Source organism: Lemur catta, chromosome 2 (genome assembly GCF_020740605.2).
Source record: "Lemur catta isolate mLemCat1 chromosome 2, mLemCat1.pri, whole genome shotgun sequence".
NCBI classification, from domain to species: Eukaryota; Metazoa; Chordata; class Mammalia; order Primates; family Lemuridae; genus Lemur; species Lemur catta.
In genome coordinates, this window is record NC_059129.1 from 132,781,534 (window position 1) to 132,792,023 (window position 10,490).

Here is a 10,490-nt window from a genome sequence, read left to right on the forward strand (position 1 = left end):
ATGTTTTGTTTGAACGGAACATAAATCAATGCTGGAAATGGGGGCTGCCTAGGCACCCTGTTGCAAAGCCCTCTTGAGTCTGTGAATTCCATCACCGAGTCCTTGCTTCCAGACCTCAGGAACATGGCTTCAACTGGTTGGCGTATTCCAAACCCACGCTTCCCATTGCTTTCATTCTGTGGCTTCTAGGTCTGTTTCAGGAATGCAATGCAAAATTATCATTTCATGAAATATTATACAATTTTTTTCTAATAGAAGGCCACTAAAATTGTCAAATTTCATCGATTACCAAGCCATGTGGATGCCTGGCTGATGGTTACAATTTGAATGGTCCATAATATAGTTTGAATTTTTGTGTCTCCTCCAAAATTCCTGTTGAAACTTAATCCCCATTGTGGTGCTATTAAAAGGCATGGCTTTGGGAGAGGATTAAGTCATGTATGGCATTAGGACCCTTATAGGTGGGCTCAGGGTTGAAGGGAGCACCCTCTTGCCCTCTGTGCCTTCCGTTGTGTGAGGACACAGCGTTCCTCCCCTCGAGAGATGCAGCAACAAGGGGCCATCTTGGAAGCAGAGAGCAGCCCTCACGGGACTCCAACCCTGCCGGCTCCTTGATCTTGGACTCCAGCCTCCAGAGCCCTGAGAAATAAATTTCTGTTCTTTGTCAGGTCCCCAGTCTCAGGTACTGTGTAATTACAGCACAAAAATGGACTAAGTCCATAAAAGTAAAAATAAATGAAAGCTATTGATAAACCCTGATAAGATTTATTCCTCTTGGCACAGATAGACAAAGAACTGAGTGACAGCTGAGGAAGGAGGATCACGGTTACCTCCGTGCTGTGTCTCTGCAATGCAGCATCTCCCAGAGGTGACGGTGCCAGCCAGGGCTCCAGGCTCTGCTTGCAGCTGCGTTAACTCACTGTGGGAAATCAGTCAATCAGTTAAAACTTCCTCCTAGCTTAAAGAACCAGCTATAGAAATAAATATATATTGAAAACCATATATTGAATTTTTCAAGTATCACATGAAAGATGATATAAGGGTAGAGAAAACCCCATTTTTATTTCCTTGAAATACAATATTATTTAGAAAACAATTAAAGTGATACATTAGGTCAGAGATTCCCAAACTTTTGATATTAGAAACTCTTTGTTTGGCTTTGTGACATCTTTACATTTCTCACCTTTTCAAATATCTATCTATCTCTCTCTCTATATATATACACACACATATATATATAATTTATGTATAGTACATTTTTAATGATAAAAGTACACATATTCATAATAAAAAATTAAAACAGTACAGAAAATTGAAAAGCATATGGATTTTTACTATAATAAACAATGTTTTAATAAAAATCCTTATCCATTAGGTATATTCCTAGAAGTGGAAGTGATGGGTCAAAGAACATGTGCATTTAAAATTTTGATAGATATTTGTCAAATTGTCTCCAAAATTCTTGTACCATTTTGTGTCCCCGTCAACAGGGTTTGTTTCCATGCACCTTCCCCAATATTGGGTGTTGTCAACTTTTAAATTTTACCAATTTTTGAGGTTAAAAAAGATGGCATTTGATAGTGGTTTCAATTTGCATATATTTAACTATCAGAGAAATGAAACAAAGTTTACTTTTATTAAAGTCAATTAGAAGACCTTATTTCAGAGGGAATTACATAATATTTATTTAAATAATAGATAATACCCTGAGATAACCTAATAAATTAGAGGCCACCTAACTTATGGCAGAAAAATGAAATTAGATGGTAAAATTTTTAAACAATCAAAAGAAAAATTTCATACAGACTGTGGAAAGTAGAAAAGAAGAAAAAGAAACAAAAAGAAGCCATGAAAAAGATGAAATCAGATGGCATTGATATTATACATCCTAAGATAATAATGAATATTATATAATATCATATCTCATGTTATACATATTATTATTAAAATATCAGTGAGTTAAAATGGATCAAAAGACAGAGACCTTCAGCATTTATTATTATTAATTATTAATACTTACAAAAATACAGGAAGTTGACACAAAAGTGATGGAAAAGTATATACCAGTCCAATATGGATCAAAGAAAGATGAGGTAACAGTTTCAATAATTACATGTAATATGTTTAATCTAATACTAATATTAGAGAAAACAGAATTTAAGGCAAAAGAAATCATAAGGTATATTTCTCATGAAAGATGGATTATTTAGAAATATGGTTGTCTTATTGAATAAAGAATAATAAATTTGGAGGCCTACTTCACACCATTAAAGAATAAATGTAAAAATAAAAATATAACATTAATAGAAGAAAATGTTGGGGGATTTCTAGAAAACTTCCCCCAAAACATAAACCATAGAAGTAAAAACTAACGGATTTGATGAAATCAAAGTTAAAGATTTTGAATCAATTAATAAAGCGTAATATTTACAAAGAAAAGTTTTTAATGTGTATTCATTCTTCTAATCTTTCTAACACCCCTAAGAGGCAGGAGTTATCATTACCCTATTTTGTAGAGGAGTCAGGCACAGATTGGTTAGTGACTTGTCCAAGGTCACATCAGGAGTGTAGGAGCCATAGAGAGCCCCCGGGTTTAACCACTACACTACCTTGCCTCTGAAAGACAATAGAGACAAATTAAACACATGGGTTATAGGTTGGGAGAAGGCATTTTAAGTATCTATAATTTACATAATAGAATATACAAAAAATACCCTGTAAATTGGCAAGAGAACAAAAAAGAAGAGTCTACAAAGAAGCGAGCAAAAGATACAAATAAGCAATTGATTAGAAGAGAAAACCCAAAGAGCTAACCAGTATGTGAACAAATGTTCAATTTAGCTGGTAACAAAAACATGCAAAATTTTTTTAAAGGTAGGCTTTACTGGCCTTGCCCCAGAACCTCCCAGTCCTTGTCTGCTGAATGAAGTAGTGAACGAGTGAATAGAAACACCTGGAACAGGAGGAGCACACGCTGGTCGCTCTATCTTCCTGTACCTTCTCCAGTCCCAAGCAAGAGGCACTGCTGAATCTCAGACCCCTTTGGACGTCAGGATCTCCCACCATAACATCTCCAAGTGGATGTGATTTTGTTTCCTTCAACTTCTCAAAGTTATTGCTTATACCTCTCCTATGGCACTAACCGTATGTTGCTTCCCACTGTAGTTCTTTGTACCTGTGTCCTACAGCTTGCCCCTCAAAGGCAGGAACTAAGTCTTAGTCATCTAGAGTTCTCTGTAGTGCTAGCATAACGTTTTGTACATAACAGGAGCCCAATAAATATTTATTGAGTTGAATTTAGTGGAAGCGTGGTATGTTAAGCTCCCAGCGAGTAGTCAGGAAATCATAGGAGCCTTGAAAATGAAGAAAAATGAGGAAGGGGGAAAGAAAAATTTGGTCTAGATCAGCACTTTCTGAAGTGTTCTCTACAGAACACAAGTCCTATAAAATACCACCTGAAGAGAGTCCTGGGTCAAATAATTTTGTGGAGCAACTCACAATCCACTCTCACTCTCCTGATCCTTTTGAGAATCAAAAGTGATGGTGTGCTAGAGCCAGCTCGTTCCAGCTTGCAAAAGTCTATTGTTAAATTTTTAGCAATTTTGTAAGCCGATTGTGAAATACAGTCATTATTAAAAATTAAATTATATGAACTTACGACTAAATAAATTCTATTAAAAAGGTAATAATTACTGAAAACAATACTTTCTAATTAATTTACTACATTTTGCTCTGTGCGTGCCCTTGTTATATGCAGCTGTTTACCTCTCTGGTGGAAGTACTATGTGATCGTTTGCTGCTGCAAATCTTTCCCCAGCTTCACAATCATTGATGTCATGTTGGTAGCTGGAAATTGGCCATCACGGGAATATTTACACCACAGTAATCAGAAGCTGCTACAAAGCAGGGCTTTCTCCCCAGAGAATGTTAGTTGTTAAGCATTTAACAATACACTCCTGGTCACAAATATGTCAGTCTGTTAAAACCCCTGATAGCCCTACAGTAAACACACCCATTTAACTGTCTAAGTCACTGTTCTGAACTTCATTTGCTCATGAAATTCTTTTAATGCATAACATCAGCATCCCCAGACACATACTATGGGAAAAACTGGACTAACTAATTGCTAAGGCCTTTCCTAGTTCTTACACTCTATGTAAATGACAAGCCTTCACATACAAACTTTTTTTTTTTTTTTTTTTTTTGAGACAGAGTCTCACTCTGTTGCCCGGGCTAGGGTGAGTGCCGTGACATCAGCCTAGCTCACAGCAACCTCAAACTCCTGGGCTTAAGCAATCCTACTGCCTCAGCCTCCCGAGTAGCTGGGACTACAGGCATGTGCCACCATGCCCGGCTAATTTTTGCTATATATATTTTAGTTGGCCAAATAATTTCTTTCTATTTTTTTAGTAGAGACAGGGTCTCGCTCTTGCTCAGGCTGGTCTCGAACTCCTGACCTCGAGCGATCCACCCTCCTCGGCCTCCCAGAGTGCTAGGATTACAGGCGTGAGCCACCTCACCCGGCCCCACTTACAAACTTAACATGCCCACTTCTTAGATTTTCAACGTCTTAGGGAAGTGAATATGGATTAATCAACCTTCTCTTTGAAAACAAAATCAAAATAATTTCAAAGGATTTCTACTTCCTAGGAACTATTAGGTGATTTATTTATGATTCCTCAGTTTCAAGGAATTCAGTTAAGGGCAGAATATTGTATAGAAAAATTCTACTTACAATTCCGTGACTGAGCAAGGAAATCAATGCCGCTACATCTCATTTTCTTCATCTGTAGAATGGGATATATTACAGGATTTTTGAGAAAGCAAACCAAGAGTATGCATAAAGAATTACTTGGCTAGCTATGCAGTTTTTACATATAAAAGGAAATATGATTCGGGTGTTTCTCTTTGAAAGTGGTGTGATAAATATGGTTCATAAACAATCTGTAGCTGAGTTTGCCAAATCTCAGAAGGCTTCTCCCAAATGCCCATAGCAAAGTGGATAAAGCCTTGGCTCCAACTCCAAAGTAACCTAACTATGCTCCATGGTGACAGCTCAAATGTGATTGTTAAGTTGCCTCCTGGCTTCATGGCTCAGCTCACAGGAAACTACAGCTATGTTTTCAAAAGATCTAATCGAAGACAATTGTATCCAGACTGATAGTAAATGGCAATGAGACCGGGTGGTCCCAGAACAGATGGAAATTGTAGTAGAGTGTTTGCAAGAAGTGGTCCTTATAACTGCAAGCAGTTATGATTCACAGTCCACATGCAATTTGATTTAAGTCCAAGAGAGGTGATTTTATCTCTCAGGTCAAATGAATGTGGCACAAATCCACTTTGGAATAATATTTTCACAAACACAGACATTTTCATTTTTGCTAAGGGTCTAGAAATGTTAACCTGCCTCTTAAGAGGTCACTTTTCAAAAGTGAGGATGAGGAGAGGGGAGGAGAGGAGGGAGGGAAAACTGCAGCTTGCTCTCTTTCCCTCTTTGATCCTCAAGCACGTAAAAGGATGGCAAAATGCCCGGCACATGCTTCCTGCTTTTACTGGCCCGCACCCAAGGACCTGGGGTCTTCAGCTGAGGGCCGCAGCCCAGCCCTTCTTCTGCTCCTGCTTGCAGTGGTGACCTCCTGGGTGTTGGACACCCAGAGCAGCACTGGCACTGTCTGACCAGGGTGCACAACAGCCCCCTGCCTGCGAGCAGCATTCTGGAGGCCTGGCCTGGGCCAGGTGTCCCTGCAGAGAAAATCAAGTGCTCGGACTGACAAGGGCCACTGGGTGAGGCTGAGGACAACATCAAATTACCAACCCATGCGGACATAGTTCCATATTTGAACAGCCATGAGCACGCCAGAGCATACTTGCCTGCACCTTTCCTCAGAAGCAAGCCTTGCTAGTGACACACTTTCTAGTTTCTTGACTCTACCCATGGAGAATAATTCAGGTATCGGCAGCTACGGGATGGCCAGTGCAGAGTAATAGTGCGATGACCAGCTATGTCTTGCTTAGGAATAAAAAGGGACACTGATATTTACCTGCCACTCATTTATGTACCAGACACGGTGCTCGGCGTTTTCATAATCATTACCTTATTCAACCGTCAGAACAGCCCTATTCGATACGTATTGGCACACTTACATTACAGATGGACAAAGCGGATACATATTATCACCCTTATATTACAGAAGGACCCTTGTATCATAGCTGGTCAAGTTACTAACCCAAAGTCCCACAACTAATAATTGATAAGCCCAAAATTCGTGCATGGGGTCTGTCTGCCTCCCCAAAAGGGCTTCTTTCTACTGTACTAGATAGTGTCGTGGTGGCACACAGCCTCTGAAGCCATGCCGTCTGGATTTGAACCCTGCTCCCTGCCACGCAGCCAGCTGTGTGAGCTTAGATACGTTGTTCATCATCTATATGCCTCCAACTCCTTATCCTTAAAAATGGAAACAGTAGTATTTCCCTCCAAGTTGGTTTGGAGGATGAAATGTCACGAAGTCCTTGGAACAGTCTGACACATAATAATCATTTAACAAGTGTTAGACTGTTCTCGTCCCTGCCTCTCTCAGGATGGCCACCTGAGTCCAGCCCATTCATGGCCTGGATCTTCTAGGTCAAGGATCTCAAATCGACTTCTTAATTTCACCTACTTTCTGCTCCCAGGCCAAACATTGAATAGCTAAGAAAATAGATTCTTCGGGCTATTTAGCCTTAAATATATAATTTCAGAGACAATATGAGGCTCATTTGCAGGCCCCACGTGTCAAGGCATCAGAATACAGAAAACAAAAGACTGGTTAATGCATTCAAGTCCAGGGCATTAAGGACCTGTGGGAGAAGAAGTGAAGAATCCAGAAAGACACACGGATGCACCCGGCTCCACAGAAGCACCTGTGCAGGTCGCTCAGCCCGGCTCGTGTCCTCCTAGTCCCCCTCATCACCCCCATCTCCAAGGGGGACCTCCATGACCTGGCCTACCCTCCCCTGTGGTCTGTCTCTTGCTCTCCTGCTCATCTCCTCCCTTATTCTCTGCAAATACCTGACTGTCGAGCCTCTGCGCTCGCCGGTTGGGCCCTAGAAAACGCTGCTCCTCAATCCTGCTTCCCCAGAACCCAGCAGCTCTGTCACACGTAAGCCCTTTCAATTAGCATATACAAACAGGCCTTTTACAGAGTACCCGCTGGCAGCAAAGACATATACAGAGCCACAATGGGGCGCATTCAGCAGTCAGACATGAACTTCTGGGCATGGGCTCCCATCTCAATGGGCTTTGTAAAACTGATCTGCATGGGCTCCCATCTCAATGGGCTTTGTAAAACTGATATGTGACCTCCTAAAAGGGCAGGGCCAGGACAGAGCTCTGAAGCTGACCAGGCTCAGCTTTTGGGAAAGTTGCCTACATGCCTCCTGGGTATAGTTGAACCCCACTGAGTCATCTCTGTGCTATACCAGCATGGGCAGAAGTGCCCAGGGACACCAAGAGGGCAGTTACAGCCACTGCAGAGGTGACATTTGTATTCCTTCCTTCTTGTCGACAAGCTGTGTGTGAACTGTTTGCAAAGTTAGCTAGAAGAAGGACATTGACTTAGGGTTAAAATGACAGGCAGGTTCTGGGGATTCTGGGGCCGTTATGCGTGAGGTCTGTCCACTAGCAGCCAGTTAAACTTGGATGAGTGAGACCACAAGACGCTCCCCACCGCGGGCCCTTCGTAAACCAACACAAGCCCCGGGTCCACCACCATCTGCCTTCCCAGCTGAAGGTCACATTCTGAAGTTCTGTTGTAGGACTGGGGAGGTTTCTGGGAAGTTCCCTCAGCAAGAAGCTTTATTTCTAGTGAAGTACAGCAGTGAGGCAAACTTGAGCATAATTTTATAATTGCTTTCTCATTGAGAAACCTTCCCATGTGAGATATTTCAAACCACTTTGGACAAGGCAATATTTCCTTCTACGATTTTTTTTAAAAAAAAGACCTGCTATAAAAAGACCTATCAGAGAAATGGTACAAGAATTGGCCTTTAAAATTTCGGATGTCTTTTTATAGTTTTTATCACAGTGTAGTTATACAGTATGTTATTTGAAGTTTTACAATAAAGCATGCATTTAAACACATCTGCGGTAAATAAGCCCAAATAGTCAGCAGTTATTACAAAACCCAGGCTTTTAGAATAGATTTTTTTTTTCCTCCTGTTTCTCTCAGGGTATTTGTAAAACAAGAAGTCCAAATATCTGAGCTTTTTCCCAACTTCCCCACACACTTTCTGCCTTTCCTGAACACATCTGCTTCCCCTCTGTGCCCTCTGCCCACTGCATTTGGCCTGCCCGAAAGACCCCTTCCCTGCCGCCGTCAACCTCCGACTCACCCCAACACCCCTCCCCACGCCTCCCCACCCCTCCCACCCCCACCCACTCCCCCTCCCACTCCCCCCCACTCCTCCCCACCCCTGGGCAAGCCCTACTTCTCTGACCCTCACAGCCTAGCAATGTCCCCCATGCCCCCATGCAGAGCAATTACTGCTGACAGATGGCTTTGGCAATTAGCCCAGGATTGCCATGAAATAGCTGTTCCATTGCTCTCTGTTAAAATGTCATTCACACACTTTACTGCTGTTGGGTTTTCCCTGAGTTCCGTCTTATCTCCTCGACTGCACTGGACTATCACCGTACTATTTTCTGTGTCCTTCAGAAAGCCCAGCAGAGTCGCCCCAGCATGTGACGTTATTGCTGCGAGGTCTTGTTTTTGCTCTTTCACCCTTTCCTGACTATTTTCTGTGAGTCCACATGCTTTCCCTAAATCCACTAGACTGGACTTCTTTCTGGTAATCTGACACTCTCAGTTCTGTTTGTGTTGGAACGTGGGACACAGGCAAACTGTGCTGTGAGCAACTTTCTTTAAAATGGGCAGATTAGAAGATTCGAGTAAACAAGTTTTTTCCCATTGATGGCTTTAAAAAATTTATAGCGCTGTGTGTTATAGCTTAGTCAACATTCTGTCTCGGGTAAGTGTAACTGATACTTCCGTACCCCGTGGTAATCAAGCGTCCTCATGCGGCCAGCGAAGCCGAAACGCTTCCATAGCTGTGATTAAGTGAAGGCCAGCGGGAGGCTGTTGGGCCGTGAGGCTGAATTACCCTATTCATTTCATACCCAGAAACATTAGAGCGCTCAGCTAGCTGCACTAATTTCAAATATACCAGGGAGACCCAATCTGTGAAATGGTGAGAAAGATTTTTATTTTACTGCCAGACTTGAAACCAGACCTGAGTGGTACTTAAAATTTCAGTTACATGAGCTGAGGGGTTTCTTCGCACTCTAGGAGCGGCTCTTACGTCTCTGAGTTGGAACAGGTTCAGCAGAGGAGATCTCTGAGCCATATGTTGGCTGCTTCTACTCATTATGAAGCAGTGTGTGTGTGTGTGCTTCGGCAGCTTAAAAACAAATAAACAAACAAGCATAAACCCTCTGATCTTCTGGCTTGCACACATGGGGACAGCGCTGCACTGAGTGTCCTGAGTCTGTTGGGACTCCCGCCCTCCATGAATGCACAATCCTGCAACGTCAGGAGACAACGAGCCTCTCTCCACCAGCACAAAACTGCCATAGAAAATTGCAAGAGGTGCCTGTAAGGGGACTGAGAATTTCTGAGTTTGCACAGTCCCTAACCTGGTGAGGACTCCATCCTGGAAGAACCAGGGGCAGCCTCTTTGCTGTGTTTGGAGAAGCCTCAGGGAGTCTCAGTGGCTTGCAGTCAAGCTTTAGATGTCCCCATTACAGAGGGGGCCTTTTGGGTCAGAGCACTGCCTGCTGCTGAAATGCAACACAATCACAAATGCAAGTGCATACCCAGCCCTGGCACCAGGGGAGATGAACACACTAAGCCACCACTGAAGACCTGACCCTTGCAAGGCCTGTCCTGGAGCCTGCCCCCGACAGAGGGCCCAAGCCACCTGGACTCTCTCCATAGGCATGTGTCTTAGTCACTCGGGCTCCTGTAACAAAATACCAGAGACTGATATTTATTTCTCACAGTCCGGAGGCTGGAAGTCCAAGATCAAAGTGCCAGCAGATTCAGTTCTTGGTCAGGGTTCTCTTCTTGGCTTGCAGAAGGATGGCTGCTTTCTCACTGTATCCTAACATGGGGCGGTGGGTGGAGAGAGAGAGAGATGAATGCTCTGATCTCTCTGCTGCTTCTTATAAGGGCACTAATTGATAATGGGGTCCCATCTCATGAACTCATTAAACCTAAAGACTCCACCTCCACATACCATCAGATCGGGGGTTAGGGCTTCAACATATGAATTTTGGAGGGACACAAGCATTCAGTCCAGAACAGCATGTGAACTTAGAAACGTGAGAAGAATGTATCAGTTCATGGTGGACCACAGAGCTGAACGGTCACAAGGAAGAATCAGGCCTGGAAAAGCCAAATCAGAAACAAGCTGCAGTTGGAGCAGGGGTGGGGGACAGGGAGCTGAATCAGAAT